Genomic DNA, 8,469 nt, shown 5'->3' on the forward strand with positions numbered 1-8,469 from the left:
ATAAAGCTTGTTGCTCAACAAAATGTTCACAGAACAAAATCCAAATTTGCTTTTGCAGACACTCACACCATAGCCTAGAGTAAAGTCATCCCAAATATCTAATTTGGTCCTATCCAGTGGAGAACCACTGCACAAATGCTAAATTTGATCTCAGCATTTTTTTTTACACATGAGACTAAATTGTGAAACGATGTGGCGCTGACTGAGATAAATGTGACTGAATTATTCATGGGCCAGTGATTGAGCAGATGTTGGTCACAGCTGTGCAAAAGACTGATTCAATGACCGTTTCGTTTCTCTTCTTTAAGCAAAAAATATAGGAGTTAAAATAGTATAAGTGACTAATTTCATTGACCCAGCAATTTATTTTCATCACCAAAGGGCCATTAAAAAGCCTGGGAGAACAATAAGGAAATTTAGAATGAAAACACAATTTATGGAAAGCAAAAAAGTTTTTTTGGTGTCAGTCTCTTTGTCTATGTCTCAAGGCTAATTTGACTCCTCTTTTGGACTGTTGTCATTTTTGTGTTTAACAAACAACATAAGACTGAAAAACTATGATTACGGAATTACAAAGTAAAAGGTTTAATTACGGCTGTGAAACCCTATCATAACTTAAGTAAACAAAGAAAGATATCCTGAACCATTGCCTGCTGTTTACTGTAACACTAGGCTTCTTGTCTACTTTGTCATGGTAAAGTGCAGACACAATAATCCCTCCTGGGAAAACACACACCATTTCTGCAGTGGTGCTGATAGATGAATGGTTAAATATTGTAACCAGAGATCGATGAACACTGCTGTGTTAACGTCATGTTTTTGTGAGGAAGACCGTTGTGTATGGAACAACTTCACGTCACTGCACAAAGAAAAAAAAACTGAAAAAAAGACAGCACTGTTTATCATATTCTGATTACAGCTTTCCACTAAAGAAATATATGGACATCCACGTGCCTCAGTTCCCTTTTACTCAAACAGGGAGAAAGAATTCATTTTTGCTCCTTTTTAAAGAGAGTAGACTCTTTCTTCAGAAAATCCTGGATCTTCCTGATTAAAAAAAAAAAAAACTTTTGTGATTTTACACTTTAGAGTTTTTTGTTGTCATTTGGTTTTATTGTACTCTGGTAGCTGTTTCAGCTACACCTGAGACAAACACAAAATCAGCATCTTGGATATCTATCTATCTATCTATCTATACAAATATATACAAACTAACAAATGAGTGTGTAAAATTAAAGAAAAATTCATAACTAATAATATGAAAATGAGGAAGAAAACAAACTTTCGCCATCTATTCTAGTGTTTCCATAATAGGGTGAGGGCTGTCCAGAGGCACAATATTTTCTTGGTCTTAGTTGTATTTTAAAGCCATCTAAATAACCGCATGTGATTTTTTTGTTTTAACTGCGTAGAACTTGTTGAACCTCAGCCTTTACTGCGACTACATTTCCGCTGAAACCCTAGCAAAGCTATGTTTACTAAAGAGGGGAACCGTTTCATTTTTGAACATACAATTCATTCATAACAATCTGAGAAGTCATAAACATCATGTGCACAATTTATCACATTAATTTATTCTACATCAACATTATGAGTATGTAAACTTAAATAAAACCCTTCTTGTCAAGTGAATAGAAGCTCATATGTTAATGGGAAGTGTTTTCTTTGACTCTAGTCCCAATACTTGAAAATAAAGATTAATGACATCTGAAACAATGTGCCCAGAAGGTTAGCATGTGTTTGCCAGATTGGTCAAGGCATTTTGAGAGGATGTGCAATACCAGTAAACATATTACAGCATGTCAGTCAATCTGAAAGACAAGACATACACACCATATTCCATCATTATAAACTTGCCTAAGTAATGCCAGATTGATAGTATGCACTCTTAGATAAGAATGGCATGGGTCACAGGTCTTTTGAATTATTTCCATGTCATTATTTAATCGCCAAACACAATTCCTGCATGCTAAGAAATGAAATGTTGTATTTACTTAATCCAGTTATCCAGCCAGCCTATTTTACTGGGAAACGTAATATACAGTTAAATGTAGTAATATGTTTTACATGGATTTAATTATATTGTTAATGAAATGCTAAAGCAAACAGTTACATTATATTAGCTTAACATCATTGCACTGGTTAAACTTAAAAAGGTTAAACTTGCTCGGATTTATAAAATTGCCCAGCAAGTTGTTCATTCTATATTACATTAAGTGGAATTTTTTTTTAAATTATTTTTAAACAAAACTATATGGCATATTACTTTTACCATGTGTACAAATACAAGTATTAAACAGGTATAAAATTACAAGTAGTTAAACTATTATCATAATCCAAATGAAGAAAAATAAAAACATTAGACTATATGAAAAATACTTAACACATTCTTTGTTAGTAAATTTTGTCTGACTTCACAGAAAGCTAATGGAGATCACTGGGCACTGGATTGGTCTGTGAAGTATTATCTAAATATTTTTATAGTGAAGAAATACAAATAGCTTCATATATACTTGGTCAACAACACAATTTTTATAATTCTAGCTTTGTATGCTGCAGTAGATTTGAAATTAAACAATGCAGATGTAAAAAAAAAAAAAAAAAAGGGGGGGGGGAGCTGTTCTTAACCAGTCATAAATCAAGAATGATACCACAAAAAATAATGCAAAATATAAATAAGTAACATTAATCTTGAAATTAAATTCTAATCCTGTTTGGTTTAAGGAAAAACTTTGAAAGATTTGATGGGTACTATCAGTATTGAGATTTAAGCGTGACAACACTACTCTGTCATTACTCAAAGACTTACGCAATTTTCAGGACAACCAATCCACAGACAGGTTTGTTTTGGGGCTGTGCTTTAAAAACAGTGTTGCAGCTTACCAAGTATTTGTTAAGAATGCAGTCAAAATCTTCATTTAAGTAGACACATACTACTTTTAGTATAGATTCCCATCCTACTTTGACACATGGACTGTTTAGGAGGCAGCAATCAAGCAAGTGAATAACAGCTATGACGTAAATGCATAGAACACACAGAATACTGTGTTTTGTTTTGTTTTTTAAAGTGTATTAATGAAAAAGTAATACTTTGATTCATCAATTTATCAATAATCCAACTTTTTCTTTCTTTTAACAACTCCAGTGAAATTTATGTACTCTTTCTTTGGGTGCACATTTGACAGAAATACATGCTTCACCTAAATTATTAACATAACTAAAGATTTAAACTATAAAGAAAGGAGTCAGTTTCAAATGTATGTTGCTGCTGTGACTATCCTCAGATTTTTTCTTCTTCGGTTTTCTATACGTTAATATTTTTGAGTTTGAAGTTATTGTAATCAACATAACAATGTATGAAATTTCATTTCATTTTCATTTCATTTATTTATTTATTTCACACTTGGTACAACAGATCAAACAAACCAACCACACTTTCTATCAATAAAGCACTACAACCATGTGTGAAAAGGAGCAGGAAGAAGAAAATATTCTTATTAAACCTTGCCCCCTATCTACAATCCAAATGTAAACAACATCAACATATTTCAGTTCTTAAAGTGTGTACGCAAAATCTGTGAATTCAATAGAGATTAATTATACAGGGCAGAGAAAATAAGACAGGAAGTATATTTCAAAAGTCATTTATTTTAAATTCCCCCCTTTTGGAGGCCTGAATGACACAAACATTTAGCGTTCTACTCAGACAATTTAAACCAGGTGAACTGCATGCTCTAAGATTTCAACTATGAGAAAAGTCTCAATCTAATTTACTAACTACAAAGCATTTGAAATATCCACCTGTAACCTGACCTTGGTCCATACGATTCGAATTAAAGTAAAGCTAAGTTTTATTTTCAGGGAATTAGCTAATGTGAAAGTCTAGGTCAAAGATGCGGTCCCATAACATGAAGATTTCAGGCATAGTATAACTGAGAAAGAGAGTCAGAGAGGCCTCAAAATGCATGAGGCAAATAGCAACAGATGTTTGAAGGATCCAGATGTGAAAGCGTAAGTACCAAAATGGCATTTTCTATACACTGTTGTGTGTACTTGGTGGGAAACAACTCTGTCCCTCTTTCTCTATCTGTCTTTCGCTACACATATATGTGTGTGTGTTCAGTGTTGGGGAGTAACGGAATACATGTACCGCTGTTACGTATTTAAAATACAAAATATGAGTAACTGTATTACAGTTACCGTTTAAAAAGGTGGTATTTAGAATACAGTTACTTTGTTGAAATAAATGGATTACACGGCGGTACTTTCCTGTTTCATATTGTCGCAGGTCAGGACTGTTTGGGTTTTGTTTGACAGCTACGTTCTGTTGTTCCAGGCGGCAGCACTACGGTTGCCATGGTTACAGGGTGACGCTCTCTCTCTGCGTGTTTCCTGGGTGAGAGAGCGCCTTTTTGTTGTTGTTGTTGCGCTAAGCTAATAGGCAGAATGCTACAGACATAGCCCTAAAGAACGTAGCCTCATGGACAGTATAGTCCGTGCTGCAGGGAGAATGGACTGCCATACCCGTTATGTGTCTGTGAGCAAGAGGAGGGAGAAAAAGGAAAAGTACGAGCTGTCATCGAGCAAAAACGGGAGCTGGAAGCATGTAAATATAATAATAACCACTGCAGCCAAGAAGAGTGCCTGACGAGCCCAGTTGTAAGTATGCTATCCGGTTGTTCAGTCTGACGTCACTAGCCGTGTCTGGGTCTAAACTCCGCTGCAGGTCCATATATCAAACGATCACTATGGCATTACTGAGAGTTGAAAAACTGTCTAAAGTCTTTCATCTTTAATAAAATGATCAGCGTTCTGCTCTACCAGGTGTAACAATTGAGTTTAACACCCAGGCATCCATGAAAACGGAATTTATGACATTTAACGGAGTTAGAAGTTAGCAGGGAGTTAGCTCGCTAGCTTCTATCTAAATACAATATAGCATGCCCTGACTGCGGGGTTTTGGAAACAAATTAAAACGTACAGCTCTGCTATCACTTCCAGCATAAATGAAGACAGAAAACTAAACAGCAGTGACGTTTGTAGGGTTACTGAAGTTGGGCTAGCTGGTATATAATGATGTGCTACGTGACCGCTAGCGACACAGCTATGTTATCATAATATAAACAAGCTAACTGTTTTTCCACTCGATAAAAGTTACCGTGAGTGTTCTCGGTGGTCAGGAACAAATGTAATCGCATGGCAGGATACTGTAAAAGGACCAAACTTCAGCCAGGAGAACAACTGAGATAATCCATCCACAATACGAGGTTAGTCATTCATATACTGCTGCATGGGCTGGGCTGTAGTTACATCCTAAGGTTTTAAAAACTGAGCTTAAATAAATGATTAGCGGTAATAAAAGCCGAGGGAGGTCAACAGTGATCACTGACTGTTTTAGGAGCTTTTTGAGATCAAATAGAAGAAAATACATAACATTAAACATGTTAACAACACAAAAGCCATATTAAACGCAGACTACTTTAGACCCGGAAGTAGGATTCGTCGCATCATCACTGAACAACCGGATTAAGACTCGACTGTACACCGTGTTCGTGTTTTCCTCCGAAAACAATAAGTTCCGTTGGAGCAGCCTTTCAACGCCTCTCTCTGTCTCTCGCTAGCAAAGTTGACCCAGACAACAAAGTAAAGCTAGTTTTCAGCTACGAGCCCGACAGGGAACCCGATGTATTAGCCAGAGGTCCCTTTACTACGGTTCGGAGCCGCGGACCTTCAGTAATAGTAATAAATATCACAGCAATAGTATATTAACGTAGTTGTAAACAGCATGATAATATATTAAGTAATCCAAAGTATTCAGAATACGTTACTCTCATTGAGTAACGTAACGGAATACGTTACAGAATACATTTTGGGGCATGTATTCTGTAATCTGTAGTGGAATACATTTTAAAAGTAACCTTCCCAACACTGTGTGTGTTTGTGTGTTAACACAGAGAGGCAGACAACTACACATTCTCATAGCCACATTTACAGCCAATTTAGAATAACGAAACAGGCATGTTTTTGGACTGCCTGAGAAATTAGAGTACCTGGAATAGTGAGTGGCCAGCCAAGCGTTATGGAAAGACAGTTATTATTCCCCATGCTTGGTGGACACCCAAACAAAGCTAAAGGGAGAAATATTACTCCAAATTATTGCTAATATGTCTTTTGAATTCGCAAACAGGAAAAATTGTTGCTAGCAGCTATTAGAATGGCAAAGCAGATTTATCGTGGTCACAGTGTCTATTATTGCAGCTAAATACATTTTCCCACTAGACAAAACAAATTACTTTTAATGTAAGGATAGGTTGCTCTGAAACAGAAGTACAGAATGTGTACATGCAAACATTTTGTCAAAACTTTAATGTAAATTTCTGTTTTCTTTTATAACAGAGAAATACTAAAAAGAGTAGTATGAGAAACCCATACAAGGTGCACTTGTGTTTGGCTGACACATCCAAAGCCAAGGCAAAGGTATTTTAAGGTGAGCATGGTCGTAGCGGTTAGTGCCATAAACCTGCTGTTGTGCACTGGCAGGTGCGCAAGAAGATGATCTACATTAGCCAGTGGAACATAAAACAATAGCTCTCTGGGATTTTATGCAAAATTGATGAAGGTACAGCTAATGAACAGTGAACATTACTCCATTGATCATAAAAAGAAACACACGAATAGACAACTTGGCTGCTGGCTGAGATTCCACACAGTCTCATATCAGTAAATTTTGTTTCATTTTCATACCCTCCAGAAGCTAGTCTGAGGGAGTCCCCCGACGAACCCTTTAATGAATATATTTATTTTCTATTTTCCAAGTGCACTATAAGGTAAGTGTCTAATATATTGTTTCTAAAATGAAGAGATTGGTAATCATACAAACTCTTTATAGTCAACCTTTGGTCTCTAGTGATCCATTCTCACCCACTCATCTAAAATCAATTACAAAATTCAGTGCACTGTTCCTGAAGTAGCTACGACAGTTCTGTCTGATGTTTGCCTTAATATCGTCAAAATAACTGAATGTGTCCTGTAAGTAACTAAAAACTTGATATATACCATATAATCACTTTTATGTAACAACAAAACAAATATAACAGAAGAAATATGGCTCTGTAAAAGTCATACTGAATGGGGTTTAAACAGTGTCAAAAATGCTAGTGCAGTGTTCATCCAAGTTTTTTACAAAGGATCAAACTGGGAATTTGACATCGGTTTGTTAGACTGAAAACTGATTTTCTTTTTGATTGCAGACATAGCCACAAATTGGTTTCAGTTTCAGCTGTTTAAAAACATAAGACAGTTTGATATATCAGATTCAAGGATAATGATGCATTTGGTGTTTTTGGATTTCAAGAATGTTATGCTTAAGTGGTCTTGCAAACTTGTTCCCATTGTTCTCTTTGTCATTGCAATCCCATGTGCCAGGGAAGTTAAATAGTTGCCCATGTCCCAGTTTGTGACAGTCTCATGTTATAACAAAATCTATTTTCAAACAGTGCTTTGTTTTATATCATGCTTTTTGACATACACAGCACTTTTAATGTCTGCATGCAGGTAAGTAAATCCCAAAAGGTTGATTCTGTTCATCTGGACGTAGCGTTTTCAGTGACAGAAACGTTTCGTCAGTCGTCCAAGTCCAACCTTAGAAACTGTACATTTGCACAATGACCTCACAGCCCATTGTTCATTGAATGGGCTTTTTCTGACAAGAGTATAACCCATACACTTTTATTTGTGTATTTTACAAATCTATACTGTCATTTTATCCTGTATTAAGATTAAGACCAATGCCAAATCATATACACAGATATACTGAGCTGTGAACCGATAAATAAGCTAGTAATTAAATAAATAACTGCGATATCCAGACAAAATTCCAAATCCCACTGTGTCTTGGCTGATTTCTCTCACACATGGATAAAATCAAGAGTGAATGATGGCCTCCGTGACTACAAGCCTTGCATTTCAGAATTTTTAATAAAAAAAATTTCTTTTAGAATAAGTATTCAGATGCCATCCAGGACAACCATCAGTGTTTTATTTAATCAAAATGTCTAACTTGCATTTTGATCTGATGTATTAAAAATGTTATTCCTATGGAGATACTAGAGAAAAAATAACAAGTTAATAGTTTTATATCCCAGTTTTGCTCTCCTTTTATTGAATTTTTACTTCTCTTTTTTCTGCTACTTCTTTCTATCTGCTGTCTTCCTTCGTCACTTTCACCGCGTGGTGCATGGATTACACATCTCCAGTCGTGCTTTTTCTCTCTGACCGATATTGTTTATGTTTCACTCAACCGCGATTCGCCTCCCACAGATGTTCTGGAACTGTCCAGGGTGTTAATCACAAGTAACGTCCTCCGTGGTGTAAAGGAGCCTGGCGTGATTTCAACCCAAAACTCTTCTATAAGGGTGGTGTGTTTTTCTCATCCAAAGGCTAATGAGTTCATTACCACGTCAAACTCAA

This window comes from Aulonocara sp. 'chitande type north' Nkhata Bay, linkage group LG11 (genome assembly GCF_057382095.1).
Source record: "Aulonocara sp. 'chitande type north' Nkhata Bay isolate Kocher_YH1m ecotype deep benthic linkage group LG11, A_spYH_male_GT1.1, whole genome shotgun sequence".
Lineage (NCBI taxonomy): Eukaryota > Metazoa > Chordata > Actinopteri > Cichliformes > Cichlidae > Aulonocara > Aulonocara sp. 'chitande type north' Nkhata Bay.